This window comes from Lepisosteus oculatus, chromosome 18, assembly GCF_040954835.1.
Source record: "Lepisosteus oculatus isolate fLepOcu1 chromosome 18, fLepOcu1.hap2, whole genome shotgun sequence".
Lineage (NCBI taxonomy): Eukaryota > Metazoa > Chordata > Actinopteri > Semionotiformes > Lepisosteidae > Lepisosteus > Lepisosteus oculatus.
Window position 1 is genome coordinate 14498484 of NC_090713.1, and position 21608 is coordinate 14520091.

The 21608-nt window shown below is 38.4% G+C and overlaps 1 pseudogene; it reads left to right on the forward strand.

Annotated features, from left to right (window-relative positions):
• The first annotated feature begins 6172 nt into the window (after positions 1–6172).
• Positions 6173–21608, forward strand: part of LOC138223955 (immunoglobulin kappa light chain-like) — an 86470-nt pseudogene continuing 71034 nt past the window's right edge.

Consider the following 21608-nt stretch of genomic DNA (forward strand, 5'->3'; position numbering starts at 1 on the left):
ATGAAAGTTAAGACTGCTTTATTAAACACATTATGTGAGAAGCATTTTCTTTAATCCTCACCTTGAGCAAAGAGCCCCAGAGTCCCCAGCAGTAGAATCAGTAGCATCATTGTCCTGTGTGTGTCAGTGACTCTGAAAGGCCTGAACAGTGACTGATCCACACTATGAGTCTTAAAGTGTTTAGAGCAGTGAGGCGGTACAGGTATGCAAAGTTCCTTCCTGTATACAAATCCTGTCAAAGACAGTTAGATGAGATCTGAGCTGTGAAAACAGATGGAGCCTGTTAGGGTTTTGTGTCTGTTAATGTTTTGCTCTGTTCTATCCCTGTCAAAAATGTGTAACTAATGTCTAAGATGTTAAAAATCACAACTATCTAATGACAGCTTGATCCTTATATTGTATATTTAATAATAAAAATACATTGTCACAAATGTATACTTTAAGTTTAATTTCACATTTTATAACAAATTCTAGTATTTTAAAGATGTTTCAGTGGAGAACCAGTTGAGTAACAGTGAAAAGGCTGAATTCTTGTCAATGGCACCTCAGTGTGACCTTGGAATATTGTCCACCTGGATCACAGGGAGAAAATTCAAACTCCACAACAGATAGCACCCCAGGTCTGCTGTTGAACCCAGTGCCCCAACACTGTTATGCAGTCTATGTCCAGGCTGTGGTCAGTTAGTCTGTACCTTGTCAGTTTCTGAAGTCTCCTTGCTGTTTCAATCTGTCCACTGCATTTACTTTAGAAATTATTTAATCATCAATACATTTTTGTAAAGTATATACTGATACAGAAACATTTAAGTTTTGTTTGAATTTCCTTTGTTTTATCCTTTTTCCGTCTTGCAGTATAATGGCTTCATCCACATATTATCAATTTAGTTTACAAATATATTGATCATAACAGCCCTGATTAATAACCCTTTATACTGTGAAATCTAAAGAAAGTCATGGTTGATTAATATTTTTAAGCTTGTAATAGAAGCCTGGTGCTTTGTCTTTCTCTTCACCCTCAGCACCTGCAAGTAGTCCCAGCTTGCACCAGTGCAGTAACTGAGCAGTGCTGCTGAGGGAGGTTTTTGTATGGCTGTGTAACATTGTGTGAACAGAGATCTATTGTTAAGCCAGTGGTAACTCTGACAGTAATAGTCTGCTGCATCTTCAGCCTGGACTCCTGTGATGGTCAGAGTGAAGTCAGTCCCAGATCCACTGCCACTGAAACGCTCTGGGATTCCATTATCATGGTTAGTCGCAAAATAGATCAGGCGTTTAGGAGCTTCTCCAGCTTTATGTTGGTACCAGGCTAGCTGATGGTTATTAAATGCTGCGGGACTGGTCTTACATGTGATCGTAACTATGTCTCCTGTCTCAGCTGATATCACTGCTGGAATCTAAGTCACTGTAGCCTGTCCAGTGGACTCTGAAAATGACAAACAACACACAAGGGGGATAAAATTATAATTATAATTTAATTATACCTCTTGATTGGCCTGATCTCCACCTCTTGATTGGCCTCTCTTTCTGTCCCCTGCTCCCGCCTCTCACTCCTCCTCCCTCCCAGCCTTTGTTCTCCCGCTACTTTACCTTTGCCTACTGCCCTGTCTCTCTCACACCTGAAGAGGGCTCCACGGCCGAAACGTTGTGTTCTCTTTCTTCTTTTTTTCAGCATGGAATAAACCTATTACTTGTTCCTTTGCAGCCTACGCATGCTGACGCAGCTACCCACCTGAACTATAATTTATTATATAATTTATTATTATAATGGTTTACACCAAATTGTATTTTTGGTCTATATTTAGTAATGAGATAAGTATAATATTTCAATCCCATTCCTACCCCGAGCCCAGATGACTGTCCAGATGAAGATGGTGATGAAGGTCATTGTGGCTGTGGGTTCTGTTGCAATGAAGGGCAGCTCTCAGTCATGAAGTGTTAAACTCACAACACTATAAACACTCCCAGAACACTGAAGCATGTTCTGCCAGTGCAAATTGTCTCTTCTATACAAATTGTCTTCCTGGGTTCAGCAGTACTTTTAGCCAGTCAGTGCTGGAAACACAGGCTGGTGCTGTGTGTTGTGACAGAGCAAGATGAGCAGTTTAGCATGAACACTCCTAGGACAGCAGAACTAGACAGAGAGCAGCTTTAAAAGGATCCAAGGATGAGAAACAATCGCTGAGCCCTTATTGTACTCAACACAGGTGGACTGGAGTGTAGAGTGTCTAGTTAAAACAGCACTTGGCTCTGTGGATTCTGACGTAGCAGGATTACTGATGGCACTGACTTAGTACTTTGGGGCTATGAAATACAGGAAAGGTCTTAAGCCAACTTAAAGTTTCCACAGGCAGATTTGACTAAATATGCTGTTATATGTTTGTGTTCCAAAGAGACATACCTCAAAGTATTCAAGGAAAGGCTTAGGTTTTATTTTGGGGGCTGGAGAGAGAGACACTAAACACCTAATTTAATGTGTATGGGGAGTGTGCTCTCCAGTGGAATGACAGTCTTCTGTTCTTCTTGATAACTGTCAGTTGAAGGTTCAGGGGGAGATGCATGGCTCTGTCCTCTTCCTCAGTTATTCAGTTATCTCTCTATTTAAACCTCACTCAAATGCTCAGGGTGGTGAGTGGGGGGTGATTAAAGCTCACATCTCCGACCTCAGGTTCCAGCGCCACCTTGACCCCTTCTGGGGAGGATCATATAAGGAGAGTCAGAGGAGAACCCCATACACACTAGCTCAGAAGCTCCCCTGCTTTCCCACTGGTCTATCTTATCACTAATCCTCCTCCTCTCTCAGTCCCCTGAGGAATCAGCTCCCAGTTGTGAGGCTGTGACTCTTAGAGCAACTTTCTCCCACACAGAGGACGCTTCCTGTCCTGCTTCAGCTCTGTGCAGCACTCTGATCACCCAATTTAGCTAGGAGTTGAAATGAGCATTAATTCATTGGTTTGGGCCGGGGGGGAGGGGTACATGTTGAATCAGTAGCAGATTTGGTCTCATAAGCTTTGGGGATTAACATGACCTATTGACCTCTTCAACTTGAGCAGTAAGAGGAAGACTATCCTGGGTAAGGTTGACACGCATACACACATGATGTCCTTCAGCATGGTGAACAGCAAATATCTGGGCCTGTACTATTGGGATTTATCATTCTAAGGTAATAGAATTCAATTCAGAATTTCATTTTCTGATCTTGATTTAGAATAACACTACAGATGAATGTGTCTGTCTACTGATTTTTATTCTGAGATGTTAGTGACTTAATTGAGCTACAGTATCTCCACCTCTTTAAGAGCCTATATCAATGGAAAAGGTTTTCTTCAATTAAGGGTGTGTAAGTGAGCAATATATTCACACAAGATGGAGGCTGTTGTCCAAACTACATTCCCCAGAAGGCTGTGGGGAATGATCTGCCATCCTCAGTCACCTGAATGGTTGGTGTAGGACAACTGGACAATTTAGAAACCTGGATGTGAAGACTTCCAGTAATGGTCATTATATGCAATCTGGGGATAAAGATCAAATCCATTGTTTTTCAGGTTGCTTAAAAATGTAAGCTCCCTCTTTCTCTTTCTTTCTCTAACCTTGGTCCAATAAAATCAATAGTACCATAGGTCACCTGTACACTGGGAACACCTGTATGTGTTTAATGAATCGCACAAGTGAAAGAACTTCTGTCCTTGTGAAGTGAAACTATTGTTTCCAAAGTAATCTATAACTTAGAGTAACAACTACTAATCACAAATGAATGAGTCAAAGAAATTGATGCATATGTTTACAAAGAAAGTGGAATATGGTAATATTAATAGTTATATAAATATATTCTATTTAGATCCTTAAATTAATATCATTATTAATTTCCTTAGTTACGCAATTCCATATTATATTTCCTATTAAGTGGATTCTAAAAAGTAAGATTCTAAAAATTGCAGTTTTTTACTGCAATAACAACAGCAAGTACTCACAGAAAATGTTAAAACATTATAGCTTTTTATAAAATATATCAATTCAATATAGTCAGAACGAGCACTTTAAAACTTTTCCAAAATAACCACAATAAGTTAAAGAATATGATGCATAAAATGTTTATGAAGAAAGTGGAATACTGTTGTGTATTTTTTTTATTTTATTTTATTTATTTTTTTTTAAATTTTAGCTACCATTACCAGCCATATGCAGTATGTACAGTATAATATATTTATATCCCTAAAATTAATAAAGCACGGTGAGGAATGGAAGGGATGGAGAACAGGGGGCAGTGCCGACAGTGAATCTAGGTGCTAGGGGGGAACGCTAGCAAACAAGTCGAGAAAACAGTCCGATGTAGAATATCTGGGGCGCAGTCCAAAATCCCCAAACCAGGGAATCCATCCAAGACAGAACGATTGAAAACAGGAACATGGAACAAGGAGATTAAAATGATGAGGCCATGCGCTCTGAGCCCCGGACGCCGTTAGGAAGCCTATGCCTTCAAGCCGCGGACGTAGGGCAACTTGATGCTAGGCGGGCCTCCTAGCATCGGTCTTCCAACGCAGAGACCTGAGCTTCCAGAGCACCTGGTTTAAATAATACAGTGAATCCAGAGACAGGTGTCCTTGATAATGAAACAAAACACAAAAAGGGTCGGAGTGCCCTCTAGAGGAGGGATGATGATCGTGACTGTCAATCATCTTTAGCCAGAGAATCACATGCTGTGGTAAAGTGCAGTCCCTGTACCTCGTTACAGGATTTTAAAGCATGAAAGTGGGATAGAAAGTGTGCTAGGGTGGTAGGGAATCCCCAGGACCATTAATGACTACTTTCCCATCCCTCCACCGGTACCCTTATCTCAATGACAGACTCATTTCCCTCTAATCCTCTCTATTCAGTGAGGTTTCGACCTCACACCTCTCTTCACCTCTCTCAACTTCGTACCAGTTGAGTGTCCACTCTACCTCTCTCCTGCTCCCACATCCACTCCCGGCTTTTGTTTTCCTACGTTATATCAGCTGGTGACTTTCCTCACTTTCTCACATCTGAAGAAGGCTCCACAGCCAAAAGATGTCCCTTTTCTTCTCTTTTCACCATGAAATAAACCTTTACTTGTTCCTTTGCAGCCTATGGATGCTGACACAGCTACCTATTGTAACAGAAGCCGGTCCAGGCTCCTGTGAAGCGTAGTTCAGGACCCTATGCAGACGTTATAATCTAGAAGTAAGTGGAGAATGAGGCCAGGCGCTCCAAGCCCCAGACTCAGATGGTCAGGGTACCATGATGAAGCCGATGCTGTTGGGTCGCTCCAGTTTGTGACTGGGATGACTGGGGTCCTTGATAATGGCCATGGCCTTCTTAAGACATCTAGCTGAGTAGATATGCTGGACGTTTGGTAGCTCACAGCCGGTAATGAGCTGCGCTGACTTCACAACCCTCTGCAGTACTTTGTGATGCCGGGCGGAGCAGCTCCCATACCAGGCAGTGATGCAACCAGTCAGGATGCTCTCAATAGTGCACCTGTAGAAGTTGGCTGTTTTGACCACGGTGTTGGTGTGGTGGGTCCAGGTTAAGTCCTCTGAGATGTTAACTCCCAGGAACTTAAAACAGCTGACCCTCTCCACTGCAGTCCCATTGATATAGATAGGTGTGTGATCTCCTCCCTGGTGTTTCCTATAGTCCACAATCATCTCCTTAGTCTTACTGATGTTCAGAAAGAGGTTGTTCTCCTGGCACCATGCTACCAGGGTTTCAGCCTCCTGTGATAAACTGAAACAGGACAGGTGAGCAGGGTTTGAACAGAGGCATAGGAACAGGATGCAAGGAGCGTGAAGGAGTTTTCATCTTAGAAATAATGGCCAACAGTGCAACAGAAGAGACCCAGCAGCTTGAAAAAGGAATGGTATCTGAAGCAGGAGCTTCAGTGCTGTTGATGAAGCATCATTATGATGGACAATCATTAGTTGATGTATGTTTTTGTCTGATAATGGAAATGTTATCCTTAAAAAGTCAAGAAACTGTTGCACCTGTAATGTCCAGTGATTCTGTCAGTATCAATGTGTTTAGTCCTTTTCCTGTGTGATGGTTTCCTCCCCTGAATCAAAAGTCATCATACGCAGACAGTGAGGCAGGAAACAATTAACAAGAACTGAAGAACACACTGGTTGTCCAGATATAATGTAATTATCACACATTAAGGATGGGCATGTGGAGGAGTGAGGGGCTACTGGGTGAGTTTGGATCAGACCTTGGGCAGAGTGGGGCAGGAAAAGAAACAGTGAAATGCATACTGACAGTTCTCAAATGACACTAGCTTCCTCCTGATAACCAACTGGAACAACAGCTCCTGACAGAGACAGGGACAAACCCCCTTCATGGAGAACTGACCAACCAAACAGGGTGAAAAGACCTGAACCTGAACAGATGAGGTGCTCTATCTTCCTCTCACAAGCCCCTCGACACGAGATGGACAAAGGAAAACAGTGGTTATAGAATGCTGGTGAAATTTGGCAGGTGATTCTTAATATTAATGAGCTCCAAAGAAATGTGGACTGCTGAGAAATCCAGAACCTCCAGTGGCCACATGGTGGTGCTCATCTCAACATTGCACTTCTTAACTGTTGGAAATTTGGGAAAAAATGTTTTTAAATATTAAGGATTTAAGATGTGACTTATTAGTGTCATTTATAAAAAAAAACCTTTTCACATATCTATTTATTAAAATAATGTACATTCAATGTTGGAAAAGGGTTGTGAAATTGTTCTTAAATCTTCTTTCAAATGACACCCTTTAAAGACCATTCTATGTTGTTCAAATTTTTTTGTGTAGTCTGGTGAATTTGGTGAATTCTGCTTCACAATGACAGGAAGGATCAAAAGATCAAAATACATACATACCCATACAGTAAATACTTGAACTGTAAATACTGAAAACATAGTAACAGTGTAAAGAATAAAGAGGTTTTTAAATGATTTAGTGTCAAACTATAAATAGTACGGCTTCTTTTTTTTAACAGTGGAACTTTGAATGCAGCACAAATTAAGAAAAGAGACCCAACCCTGACAGAGTGCACCTGTTTTCCCAAATCAGGGATTTCCTGTCTGTGACAGGATTTGTATACAGGAAGGAGCTTTGCATACCTGTGCCGCCTAACTGCTCCAAACACTTTAAGACTCACAGTGTGGATCAGTCACTGTTCAGCCCTTTCAGAGTCACTGACACACACAGGACAATGATGCCACTGATTCTACTGCTGGGGACACTGGAGCTCTTCGCTCAAGGGGTGGATTAAAGATAATTCTTGCATTCTGGGATTAGGATTATTCTGATTATTGTTATGAAATAAAACGTATTGATAATGTAATGAAAATCATAGCAAATGTTTTTTTTTTCAGGTATAACAATACATAAATGTTTATAACAATCAATTATTAATTATCTCTAATTTGTAACTATTTAATTTCCAGAGTCCAATAAGCAGACTTTGACTCAGTCTGCACCTCAGTCTGTTTTCCCAGGAAGCTCTGTCTCTATCATCTGTACAACCAGCCAGTCTGTTAACAATAAGCTCAACTGGTACCTGCAGAAACCTGGTCAGGCTCCAGAGCTCCTGGTTCATGGTGCATCAAACCGTTGGTCTGGGATTCCCAATCAATTCACTGGCAGTGGGTCTGGAACAGCCTTTACACTGTCAATCACTGGAGTCCAGGCTGAAGATGCAGGAGATTATTACTGTCAGCAGGACTATAACTTCCCACAGTGATACTCGTCTGCACAAAAACCTACCTCAGTGTTACAGAAGGACTGAGGCTGAGAACAGCTGCAGAGCTGCTACAGGTGAACTGAACTGAGGATGTTTATTTAAATTATTAAGTAAGTTTCGTAAAGACATGTTCCTTAAATAACATTAACTCAACATTACCATGAAAGTATGAGTCATTAAATTGTTGGATTTTTACTGGAATGTAGAATTGTGTTTTATTTTCTATATGATACTGTACATGTGAGTTATGTATTCTTTCTCTTCTTTGTATCTCTTTTATTTCAAGCAGAGAGAGCACTAACATGATCTGTCTCCCCCTACTGGTCAGCATAAATAACTGCAGTCTGTGCTGTTTGTGTTTCTATTTAATACTAAACGTACCTGAAGTAAAAAACATCCATAGTTTCTGTATCTCCAAGCTACTACTTAATTGATTTGTCATTTTAATAGATCTAGTCTAGTCTCACATGTCATTTAGAAGCTAAACTTTATGTTTTAACAGTAGATTCTGAGTTCTGCCCTCAAAAATGGAGTTGATTGGATTGACTAACAATTAATATCATAGATAATAATAATTAGACATTTAGAAATGCTGGAAATGTATTGAAATGTTTTCTCTGATGGCATTTATTAACTAAAATGTCAATTCCCATAATTTGTTTTATTTGTATATTTTTAGTTTCATAGCTTTTATGACTTAAATATGTCTACAAATTATTTGTGTGTTTACTACACGCTATGTATTAATGTTGTTCAAATCCAGCTCTGTTCAGTGCTGTAGCAGATCTGCAGCTTTTCTCAGCCTCAGTCCTCTGTGGATCCTGTTGATGAGCTAGAGCAGCTCCTGTAGAGCTGAGGGAGGCTTTTGTACAGACGTGTATCACTGTGTGAACACATTACCACTGTTGGAACTCTGACAGTAATAATCTCCCGCATCTTCAGCCTGGACTCCCGTGGTGGTCAGAGTGAAGTCAGTCCCAGATCCGCTACCACTGAAATGACCTGGTATCCCAGACTGACGACATGTTGCTGCATAGATCAGGAGTTTAGGAGCTTCTCCAGCTTTCTGATGGTACCAAGCAAGACAGGGGCCAGTTGAGCTGCTGCTACTACAATAACAGCTATTCGGAGAACTACTGGTCTTACATCTCGCAGTGACTGTCTGTCCAGGGAGAACAGATGTCACTGATGGAGTTTGAGTCACAGTAACCTGTCCACTGGACTCTGAAACAAAATAAACAAACAAATGATTTAGTAGAAATACAATCTGATTATTTTAAAATGCCTGGAATGCCTAGTACAGATTTGTGCAATCACCTTGCAAACCTTTCAATCTAGTTTCTGGATGTAGACAATAATACAAAATAACTTTACATTGTAAATCTCCCTGTGTTATGTTACATTGCAATAATTTAATTTCTACTTACCATGAAAGCAGACAAGTGTCCAGATGAAGATGGTGATGAAAGTCATTCTTGCTGTGGGTTCTGTTGCCATGAAGGGCAACTCTCAGTCATTAGGTGTTAAACTCACAGGGCTATAAACACTCCCAGAGCATTGAAGCATGTGCTGCCAATGCAAAGTGTCTCTTCTATGCAAATTGTCTCCCTTGATAGAGCAGGACTTTTACCGAAGAAGAGCTGTAAACACAGTTCATGCACAAAGATCTGTGATGACATGTCTACTGGAATCTGGTCTTGCATTATTCTGAATGATTCTGTAAATACAAGGTTTTTGTATCTTTATCACAGGAGTATTCTAGGAGTCACTACAGCTAACAAACCTTGTTATCAGTTTTCCTCATTTTTTCCTGAAAATAGATTCCATTGTTTCTGATTAAATTAAGCATATGCCTATTACTTTTGTGTTTAGTTAAGACTCACTGTGTGGATCAGTCACTGTTCAGCCTTTTCAGAGTCACTGACACACACAGGACAATGATGCCACTGATTCTACTGCTGGGGACACTGGGGCTCTTTTCTCAAGGTAAGGATGGAAACAAAAACCAGTCTAGTATTTCATTTTAGTCTTACTGTCTTAATACTAACAGAAACCATAATCGCATTAGCTAAATAAAAAAAAGTAATATGAAATATATGGAAATGTAGCAAATGTGTTTTATTACGCAAACCAATACACACATATTTACGGCAAGAAAGCGTGAATTCATTATTTGTTACTATTTCTATTTCCAGTCCTGTTGCCAGATATTTCTGTTTAAATCTGTGTCTCAGTCTTGTCTCCCACTTACCAGTGATAGTTACAGCATCCTGGACTGGTATTTACAGAAAAATCCACAGCTTCTAGCTCTAGGAAAAACAAACCGTCAGTCTGGGGTTCCTGATTGATTCACTGGCAGTGGGTCTGGAACAGCCTTTACACTGAAAATCACTGGAGTCCAGACTGAAGCCCACTGGGTCTGTTAAGATGACAGTGAGATGGTACAAGAGCCTGGAGACACTGAAACTCTGGACTTTTTTCCTTCTGATGTTCAAACAGAACCATAACAAGCAGCGCCGACTGCAATTACAAGAGGCAAGAGGCACATACAGTAGATAATGTCATTAATATCAACATGTAACAATACATGAAGTCAATTAAACAGCCTTTATTTCTCAGAGAAGTCAACTCGGTTGGTGGCATTTATCTGCTCTTAGCCAATGATGTAAAAACTGCCTTCTGAGAAAATGAAGGATTGGTGTTTAAAAAATCATGGAACAAATGCTGTTTTTAATCATTTACTTTAAATATGTATTCATTTCCTAACCTCTCTTACACTTCTAATCCAATTAGTATTATTAATTAATACAGATGCAGCCATTCAAAGTGCGTGGTACAGACACGTACCGGAGGTAATTGGATACGGCCTCGCGCATCGTGACATGCATTGACGCAAAATACCGCGGTACATGATTGGTTGACCGACAGGGGCACTCGTTGGTCGGTTGTAGAAAGATTTACATTAAATGTCATTACTGTGCCCGTTTTAGTATTGAATATTTATATGGAATTTTACCACTGAAGGGAAATCTTAGAAATCTTAGTAGCTGAGCATAAAAAGAATAGGAGCATACTGTAACGCATGTGAAGGCCATAAACGATATTAATTTTGGAACATAAACATACAGTATATGGCTGGTCTCGGTACTTTAAATAAAAAATACACACCAGTATTCCATTTTAAGTCTTTAAGTAATGTGATACGGTAGTCAACAAGCATACTTTTAGAATTTGATTAAAAGGGAATATAATATGGAATCGCGTATCTCAAGAAATTAATAACGATATAATTATATTCATGTACTGCAACACAAGAATTGTACATGCTGTACGATGTCTGTTGATAATGTTTTGTAGGGCTTTTTCAACACTTCTCATGTGACCTTGCTGGTGGCACTGTGGGTTAGGTTCCTCACTCCCATGTCACACACTGTGTGTTTGAATCCTGCTGGAGCCATAATTTTTTTTAACAAACATTTCTTTGAAAAAATAAAACTTTTCCCTGGGTCAGAGATTAAATAAAACCTCACTCGCACCAAACAAATGTATATTTCTAAATATCACAACATGATCAAATTTAAGTCATTTTAATAACAATGAATAGTCACCTATGCGTTACAATATAAACATTTATATTGATTTAAATCGCGTTTTGATTTAAATCGCGTTTTGATTTAAATCGCAAACGCGTGTTTAATTATATGCGTTTTTTGATTCACAATCAGACAAATGCAACATAAATTGATATCTTTGTCAGCATAGCTTTCTCCCCGTTTAGATGTATTTTTCTTGGGATCTTGGGATCAAACCTGGAAAGATTAGATTGTAATAGTTTTTATTTTTTAAATACATTTTAGAAAAGTGTAATCTATGCGAAAAAGTTGTACACCACCTGCTATAAAGATACATATTGTAATACTTTCGGGTTCGGATAGGACAGACACAAGAACTCAGACTTGCGGAGTTAAAGCAAGTTAAAGCCTTGATTTTATATATCACCTTTAAAAGTGGCATCTCAAAGCAAAGTAAATACCCAACACTGATTGAACCCATCTGTCATGCTAATAAAGCACCTTGAATTGAATTGAATTGAATTGAGGGAGAGGCGGGGGGGAGGGCAAGCGCGAGAGCACAGCCAGGACAGACAGGCAAATAAGATACACTCCACAGACTTTCACAACAGTGACATATCATAAAACGTTTGCACATATAGTTAAGTCATTACTTGTTTTTCAAAGTGCAATGAAATACAATATTGTTGTTGCTGTTATTGTTGTTTTTATCCTGTAAAGCGTTTTGAGAAGCCACCTTTAAAGGCCATATATAAAAGCGCTGATTCTAAACCTATTACTTGATTCTTATGGATGCCAGGTTCCGCCGAGGATTCAAAAATGTTTTTATTTTTTTTAATCGCGTATCTAAGGAAATAGCAGTATAACCTTGTTCATGCACAAACAGTGGCATGTTACATTATTAATTTGGGTGTCTCCTCTTGCCAGAAAGCTCTAAATTGCATTTTAAGTGCGGTTTTTGACTTTTTTTAAATTGCAACCCATAAATAAAGCTGATACTGTTTAGACTTTTAATTATTTTAAACTGTATTACAGCAGCACAATGCACAATGCACCGCAAATTGCAAAAATGCACTTGGAATCTGTCCAAGCCTTACTTTGTCAGGCATTTTCTTTTACTGTAATGGACATAAAAACTCCCTTGCTTTTAACAGAGCATTTCATAATTTCTAACTACGAAAATTATTTAAACTGCGACACTTATCATTCAACCAGAGCTCGAAATATCACAAGGATCTTCAAGAGCATTTGAAAGACTGTATTTAAAGTATACTAGTGACAAACTAGTATACTTTAGATCTTTTTTTCTGAACCGGGGAAAATCTGATCATGTTTCTCTATAACAATAATAAAAAACATTATTTTACATATCACCTTTATGTGATATCACCTTACGGACAGCACATACAAGGGTTAATTGCACAATAAACCGCGCAAAGAAATTTAAAATAGTCTTCTTTAGGTGTGAGGGTAGGAGTGGATCACAGCAGGCATAATCAGCAAATTCGGAAATCAAAGAACAGGACAGGTGAGACGTGTATCCAGAGAGCGAGTGATCAGAAAAAGGAACAGCTGTTACGCCCAACTTGCTAATGCATCAGACACATTTCCTGGCGTATTGTGTTTTAAATAAAATAGGAGTGTCTTTCCCTGGTATTAGCTCATCGGTATGGTGTAAGTTTTATCTGTACCATACCATACAGTACAGATGCAGCCATTCAAAATGGGTGAGGTATTTCACAGCATACCCCGGTGGGCGTGTCGCAGTATCACGCGGTATCATGCAGTTAACGTGGTGTCACGTGGTTAACTATCCGGCGTCGCCTTGTAAAACCACCAGGGGGAGCTTAACCTCTCATGTACAGCATTTGAGCCTTTAATTTTGAACTATGTATTACAGCATGTTAATCATCAGTCATTAAAATGTTGGTATATTTTATGAAAGCAAGATTGCTCAGTTGGACAAAAGTACACAACCTATCAGAAATATTTATGCATCACAGCCTTTACTGAAGATATTACTAATAGTATTAAAATGGATGACTTTGGACAAGCTGTATACTCAAAGTATGATTTCTTTAGCACATTTGTACAAGCACTTGGAATCTGTCCAAGCCATACTTTGTCAGGCATTTTGTTTTACTTCAACGGGCATAAAAACGTCCTTGCTTTTAACAGGGCGTTTCATAATTTCTAACTACGAAAATTATTTAAAATGCGACACTTATCATTCAACTAGAGCTTAAAATATCACAAGGATCCTCAAGAGCACAGCAAAGAGTGTATTAAAAGACACTTGTATTTATCAACGCTTTCTTTTCCGTATACCAGATTTTATGGAACCACTTCAGAGGGGTGTCAGCCAGTCAGATTCCAGGAATCGGCACTTTAAAGGAAAAATACACACCGGTATTCCATTTCTCCCTAACGATTTTAAGCATCGAAGTATTTAACTAGCATGTGAAATAGCATGTGAAAAAGTGGTAGTTTTAAGCTTTTCTGCTAATATAATATGGAATCGCGTATCTAAAGAATTTAATAACGGTATTCGTGTGCTGCGACAGGGCTGTGTAGGGCTGTTTCGCCTGCCTGTTCATGCAAGCTGTCTTGTAGCCGACTGGTCTAGGTGCGTGACTACCAGTTAGCAGGTTGTGTGTTTGAATCCAGCTGGTGCTGGACTTTTCTTTTAACAAACATTTCTTCGAAAAAATAGAATAGCGATATTATGGACAATCAATTGACTTTTATATTTCAAAATATCGCAACATGATCGATATTTGCGATATTTTGAACATATCTTCCCTTCTGACAGCGGTTCCTGCTTCTATTGTATGTGTGTGTGCAACAGAGTAAATTTTTATAGAGAAATGGAGGCTGGACAGTATGCGTTACAATATAAACATTTATATTGATTTAAATCGTGTTCTGATTTAAATCGCAAACGCGTGTTTAATTATATGTGTTTTTTAATCATAATCAGGCTAATGCAACATAAATTGATACAGTATCTTTGTCTTCTAAGTATCTTAATAAACTTTCAGCATAGCTTTCTACCCGTCAAGATTTATATTTCTTGTGATTTTGGGATCAAACGTGGAAGGATTAGATTATAATCGTTTTTATTTGTCAAATACGTGATTGTATTTCTGAATGTTATGTGACACCTACAGTAGTTCACTGCTTTAAGTACATCGAATTAAGAAAGTTATGTGTGGCACTTTAGATCTTTTTTCTGAACCAGGGAAAATCTGATCATGTTTCTCTATAACAATAATAAAAAACTTTATTTTACATATCGCCTTTAAAAGTGGCATCTCAAAGCAATACAGTAGATCGAAAAACAGTTAAAAGGGACCAAATTAAATACCAGACAATCGCAAACGTGTTTTCAATAAAATTATTTTATTCATTCAGCAGTTTGTGAGAGGGACATCCAGCAGGGAGAGACACACACACCGGTTTTCATTGACAACATTGTTTTTTTTCAATTCCTCTTGTCTAACAGGAATGTTTTGTTTGTGGACAGACTGTTAGACAAGAGGAAAAGACCGCCTCCTCCTACGAAGCATTAATCGCGTATCTAAGGAAAATTGCAGTATACCTTTGTTCATGCACATCATTATACAGTACAGTATCTCAATTTGTATTTCGATAAAAAAATCGTTTGCCCAGCCACTACTGTTGTTATTGTTTTTATCCTGTAAAGCGTTTCCTTTTTCTGCGTTTTCCATTTCCTTTTTCTGATCACTCGCTTTCTGGATACACATCTCACCTGTCCTGTTCTTTGTTTTCCTGGTTTGCTGATTATGCCTGCTGCGGTCCACTCCTACCCTCACACCTAAAGAATACTATTTTAAATTTCTTGGCGCAGTTCATTAACCCTTGTATGTGCTGTCCGCGCCCAAAATGCAATTAAAAAAAAGTCAAAAACCGCGCTCAAAATGCAATTTAGAGCTTAATAAGATACACTCCACAGGCAAAATTAAAGACGATTAAAATCTGTAATCTTTCCACTTGTACTGTGAGTCATCGGACAGTTTCTGCTTTGTGTAAGGATGGTGAGAAAGCTGTGCTCAATGTATTTAAGGGACTTAAAAGTAAAAGGAGATGCTTCATATTGCTTGACTAATTTTAAAAACCAAGTTATAAATGCAGACGCTCCCTCGGTGCCGCGACGGGTGTAAATATCAAAGTATACATTCCCAACAAGAATTATACCCATCTGTCATGCAAATAAAACACCTTGAATTGAATTGAAATGAGGGAGAGAGGGGGGTAGTGGGACAGAGATACTGTAGACAGACTCAAGGCAAATAAGATACTTATGGGTACGCAGGCATTCACGACAGCAACATACGAAACGTTTGCACGTACTGTATAGTTAAGTTATTACTTGGTTTTCAAAGTGCAACGAAATACAATATTGTTGTTGCTGCTGTTCTGGTTGTTTTTATCCCGTAAAGCGTTTTGAGAAGCCACCTTTAAAGGCGATATATACTGTAAAACCGCTGATTCTTATGGAATATGTTCCGCAGGAGATTCAAATTTTTATTTATTTATTTTTTAATCGCGTATCTTAGGAAATCTCAGTATAACTTTGTTCATGAACAGTGGCATGTTACATTATCATTCGTTTTTTTAACAAGGCTCGCCAGCTAATGTGAATCGAAACCTGTCTTGCTAGCTTTTAAAGTCGTGCATGTGTAAACTGTACTAGAGGGCATGCAAGTTACTCTGCCCCTTTCAGCTGCAGGGAGTCCCTCTGCTGCAACACACAGCAGACAGAACGGGAGACTATTGCCTTTCATATCGACACCAGTGAAGTAAAAGGGGTGTCTAAAATGGTGATTTCAGACAACATTTTAATTACTTTATTTTGTTTACTTTTAACATTTCTGTAATTTACAGTAGATGTCACAATAGAAGCCCGAAGCCTATTGTACTCAGTCTAGCCTTGGATCCTCTGAGTCCCATGACTCAGTCTTGTCTGCTTTCCTAGAATAAAACCAGTTAAGTCTTGTGTACTATGCAATTTATATTTTCCGATTCCATGCATTCCCTTAATGTTTAGAGTTTACTATATTCTCCAGACTCAAACACATAAGTACTAATAGCTCTGTCCCTTTAGGAGACTCTTTGCAGTACTGTGTCCCACTACCCCCATGAATTATTTAGGTTGGGTCAAATATTTTCCAGTAATATACAGAATGGGATACAAAATGCTGTCAGGCAGGTAACAGAAAAGAGAACAATATAAATATTTCCATTTTACAGACGTTCACACATGTATAACATTTTGGCTCAATAAAAAGCTAACCCAATAATTAAATGTGATAAAGTATAGTTTGGATGTTTATACATTCATGTTAATCGTATTCTTGATTTATTTCAAAAAGTGTTCATGTTTCATTTGCTAACTTAGAGCATATTGTGCAATGAAGAATAAAATAGCTGCATGACAAGTGACTTCCTTCTCTCAGTGGAAATTAAAAAGTAGCCTGATAAATTATAATAAGACAGTAAGAAAGGTTCCAATCAGGAGGAGACAATTCTTTCCATTTTTTTTTGTTTGATTGCTGGTAGCAAACTGATCTGAGGATCTACTCCAGCTCTTTCTCTTTTTATCATACAGTAAATTTTATTTTCTTGCTTTCTGAAACACAATATAAATTAATTTCTGGATAATTCAACGGCTGTGATTTCTGGAATATGTATTATCCCAAATATTTTCAAAAGAAATTGAATCATTTCAATGAATCTGTGCCATTCAAGTACCTGCTCCAGACAGTAACCACTGCTAAGGGTTTATATGAAGCTTGCATTAAAATACTTTAAAAAAATGTCATGTTCCCATAAAAAAGTCATGCCTTGGAGTATAGACCCCCAAAGGAATGCCATAGACTCAAACTGCAAAATAAACACATACAGAAAGAAAGTATTTGTATTGTAATTGCAAATCCTGGTATGAGTGATTGGTATGACTTTCCTTATTACAAATCTCTTATTAGAATTTAAATTTCTCTGTAACTCCAGGTCAGAACAGAGAAAATGTAACTGCCTTAAGGAGTTTACGATTATGAAAAATAGAAGGATAAGCATGATACGTATGTCTTCTGTCATTTTGTAAGTCATGTTACTGAGCACCAAATCTTATTGAGAATATGAATCCATTTAAGGTTTATACCATTAAAGTAAAGGTTTATTCCATGCTGAAAATGTTTGTACCAGACTTTTTTGAGGCCTGTTTAATTGTGTCTAAAGTCTGATGTTGTAAATTTTATTGTTAAAAAGATCCATGAAAATGTCACTACTAAAGTTAGCTGGTACTGTTGGTATTGTAAGTGGCAAGTAGAGCTCATATTTTAGATTTTGTGTAGTTGCTAGCGTTGAACTGTGTGTTGGATGCACATGAATTGAAGGAATGGGCAAACATAGCTGATGTGGATCCACAGAGCCAGCATATTAAGATGTTTATAATTAGAGGCAATTTGTTTAAATAACTAGGTATGGATACTGATGTGCAAGAGAGGTGGAAAGGCTGTTTCCTTAAGCCAGCACTATAAAATATTTTATTCTCAGTGAGATGCTGCCATTTCATAGTGGGTTTCTAACACTGTGTATAGTTCCATCCACACAGTGCCTTTACTTCCATCCATTTCTAATCTCTTTATCCAGTACAGATGATTTGGAGCCTATCCCAGTAAGCGACGGACACAAGGCAGAATACACCCTGGACATAGCGCCAGTCCATCACAGGACAGACAGACACAAACACGCACACACACCAGGGCCAGTTTAAATCTAACCTCAGAACCTTTCTTTTCAGAAGACTTAGTGTCTGTATCTGCTTCATTTTCTAATTTTGGTAGCACCTCTAACTGCTTGTCTTTCTTATATGCATTTACTTTGTAATCTGTGGTCCTTTTATCTGTTTTTACATCTACTGTATTGCTTTGAGATGCCACCTTTAATGGTGATATATCAAATAAAGTTTTTTATTATTGTTATAGGGAAACATGATCAGATTTAAAAAGATCTAAAGTATACTAGTTTGTCACTCTTCTCATTCCCTTTGCTAAATGACTTTTCATACTAATCTGATCAATCTAACTGCCAGTTTTCTGTGCTTTCTCTATCCTGCTAGATTTGCAATTATTCTGAAAATTTTCATCTTGAAATAACTCATTTCTAAATACCTTTTTCACTGTTAACATCTTGCAGCAACTCTGCGACAAAATATACACTCTGACAGTTCATCCTGCTACCAACATTAAATAAAACAAATCTTAAGATTTCTATATTTATGTCTTTATTTAGTGGTTTCATTAGTGACAAAGGCTAAACTTTCTTGGAAAAATGTCTTTTATGTGTTGCGGAAAAAACTGACTCGCTTTAACAAAATATGTTTACAATTCCTTTCACCTGGTATTTTCGTAGTTAGAAATTATGGAACGCTCTGTTAAAAGCAAGGGAGTTTTTATGTCCGTTGCAGTTCTTTTGCAACATGAATATAATTATATCGTTATTAATTTCTTGAGATACGCGATTCCATATTATATTCCCTTTTAATCAAATTCTAAAAGTATGCTTGTTGACTCCGGTATCGCGTTAGTTAAAGACTTCGATGCTTAAAATGTTTAGGGAGAAATGGAATACTGGTGTGTATGTTTTCTTTAAAGTACTGAGACCAGCCATATACTGTATGTTTAAGTTCCAAAATTAATATCGTTTATGGACTTCACACGCGTTGCAGTATGCTCCTTTTCTTTTTATGCTCAGGCACTAAGATCTCCCTTCTGCTTTGTGTAAGGATGGTATCAAAAGCAATCTTAAGTGGTGAGAAAGCTGTGCTCAATGTATTTAAGGGACTTAAAAGTAAAAGGAGATGCTTCATATTGCTTGACTAATTTTAAAAACTAAGTTATAAATGCAGACACACGGTGCGCTGCTCTGGTGCGCCGGCTCTTACACAGTGCCTGTCTGCCGTAAGCATTACAATATACATACCCAACACTGCTTGTACCCATCTGTCATGCAAATAAAACACCTTGAATTGAATTGAATTGAGGGGAGAGGGGGGGAATACTAAAGCCAATACTGGCTCAATACCCTCAATGGGCTTTGACGTGCTAATGCGTTGGTTTAACAGTCCGGGTGTGGCAGGCTTCCAATGTCAACTCGACTCGATTGGAAGACAATGAACGTATTTTAGCCCTAAATGAATTAATAGCAAACACGGTTTGCATAAAATACATTTTTCCAAAGAAGTTTATAATAATACGATCTATAGTTGAAATCTGAGCCTACTTTAAAAATAAAGGAAAAGCATTTTCAGAGAGCAATCACGCTGTGTTTATGTAGAAAAAGCGATTAGGTTTATGAGCAATCTAATTACCTATTCGCTTAAAACGCTATATAAAATAAAGTTTATTTAGAGATGAATGATCAGTGTCGCAGTTTAAATAATGGGAGTCAGGAAACTAACACACAGCGCCACCGGATTTATTAACGGAATAAAAACGCTATAAAATAATGTGACTAGGCACAGAAAAAGTTTACAGCACAGTACAATAATAAATGCTGACCATGACTTTAGAAGCATAAATTACCTTACGCTCAATTTAAACACAAGCTGTCTTTCTGTATGAACCTCTAAGCTGGTTCATACAGAAAATGTAGAAATGCATTAGCCTGATTATGATTAAAAAACACATAATTAAACACGCGTTTGCGATTTAAATCAGAACACGATTTAAATCAATATAAATGTTTATATTGTAACTCATACTGTCCAGCCTCCATTTCTCTATAAAAATTTACTCAGTTGCACACACACACACAATAGAAGCAGGAAGCGCTGTCAGAAGGGAAGATATGTTCAAAATATCGCAAATATCGATCATGTTGCGATATTTTGAAATATAAAAGTCAATTGATTGTCCATAATATCGCTATTCTATTTTTTCGAAGAAATGTTTGTTAAAAGAAAAGTCCAGCACCAGCTGGATTCGAACACACAACCTGCCAGTTGGTAGTCACGCACCTAGACCGGTGAGCTACAAGACAGCTCGCATGAACAGGCAGGCAAAACAGCCCTACACAGCCCTGTTGCAGCACACGAATACCATTATTAAATTCTTTAGATACGCGATTCCATATTATATTCCCTTTTAATCAAATTCTAAAAGTATGCTTGTTGTCTCCGGTATCACGTTAGTTAAAGACTTCGAAGCTTAAAATGTTTTGGGAGAAATGGAATACTGGTGTGTATTTTTTTCTTTAAAGTACCAAGACCAGCTATATACTGTATGTTTATGTTCCAAAATTAATATCGTTTATGGCCTTCACACGCGTTACAGTATGCTCCTATTCTTTTTATGCTCAGCTACTAAGATTTCCCTTCAGTGGTAAAATTCAATACCTACAACGGGCACAGCAAAGACGTTTACTGTAAGTCTTTCTACGACAGACCAACGGACCACGAGTGCCCCTGTTGGTCAACCAATCACGTACTGCGGTGCCACGCGTCATCTTGCGTCACACTGAGCGACGCCACCTGCGGTACGTGTCTGTAACGCGCACTTTGAATGGCTACATCTGTATATAGGTACAGAATTCAAGCTGTACCACTGTATCGCTTTGGTAAGGAGATGGACAATGGCCAAAATCACGAAGATGAAAAGAAACGGGAAGTCAACACGGGACATTGTACAGCATTTGGCTTCGATGGACATCTTCGTTTGTGAAAGCACAGTGAGACGACATTATAAAGGGGAGAGGAGGCAAAGAGAATCTAAACCGAGGACGATTCAAAGGTAAATAACTTTCTAAAAATACTTTTCTTGCATGTAAATACAACTACGCACATTATTTTTAAAACTAACTGTTGATCTCTTTTTTTCAAGTCCTATTGTGCAAGCTATCGACAAACTGACTGATGAAAATGATAAGCTACCGGCGATGCAAGTCCAAAGACGGCTATGGGCTGACCTCGGTGCGACCGTTAGTCTGACATCGAAAAGAAGAGTGCGCAGGAGGCTTGGATGGAGATACAGAAAAAACAACACATGCCCCATTATAAGGCTAAAAAACAAAGAGGAAAGACTCAAACAAGTGCTCCAATGGATTGAACAGGGGGAGGCATTTCAGGATGTACTTTTCACCGACGAAACATCAGTGGCTCTGGAACAGTTTTCAACAATGTCATTTTGCAAAAAGGGGAGATATGTGGACAAGCCAAAGCCCAAACATCCACTGAAGGTTCACGTCTGGGGGGGTATATCTAGAAGAGGCCCGGGAT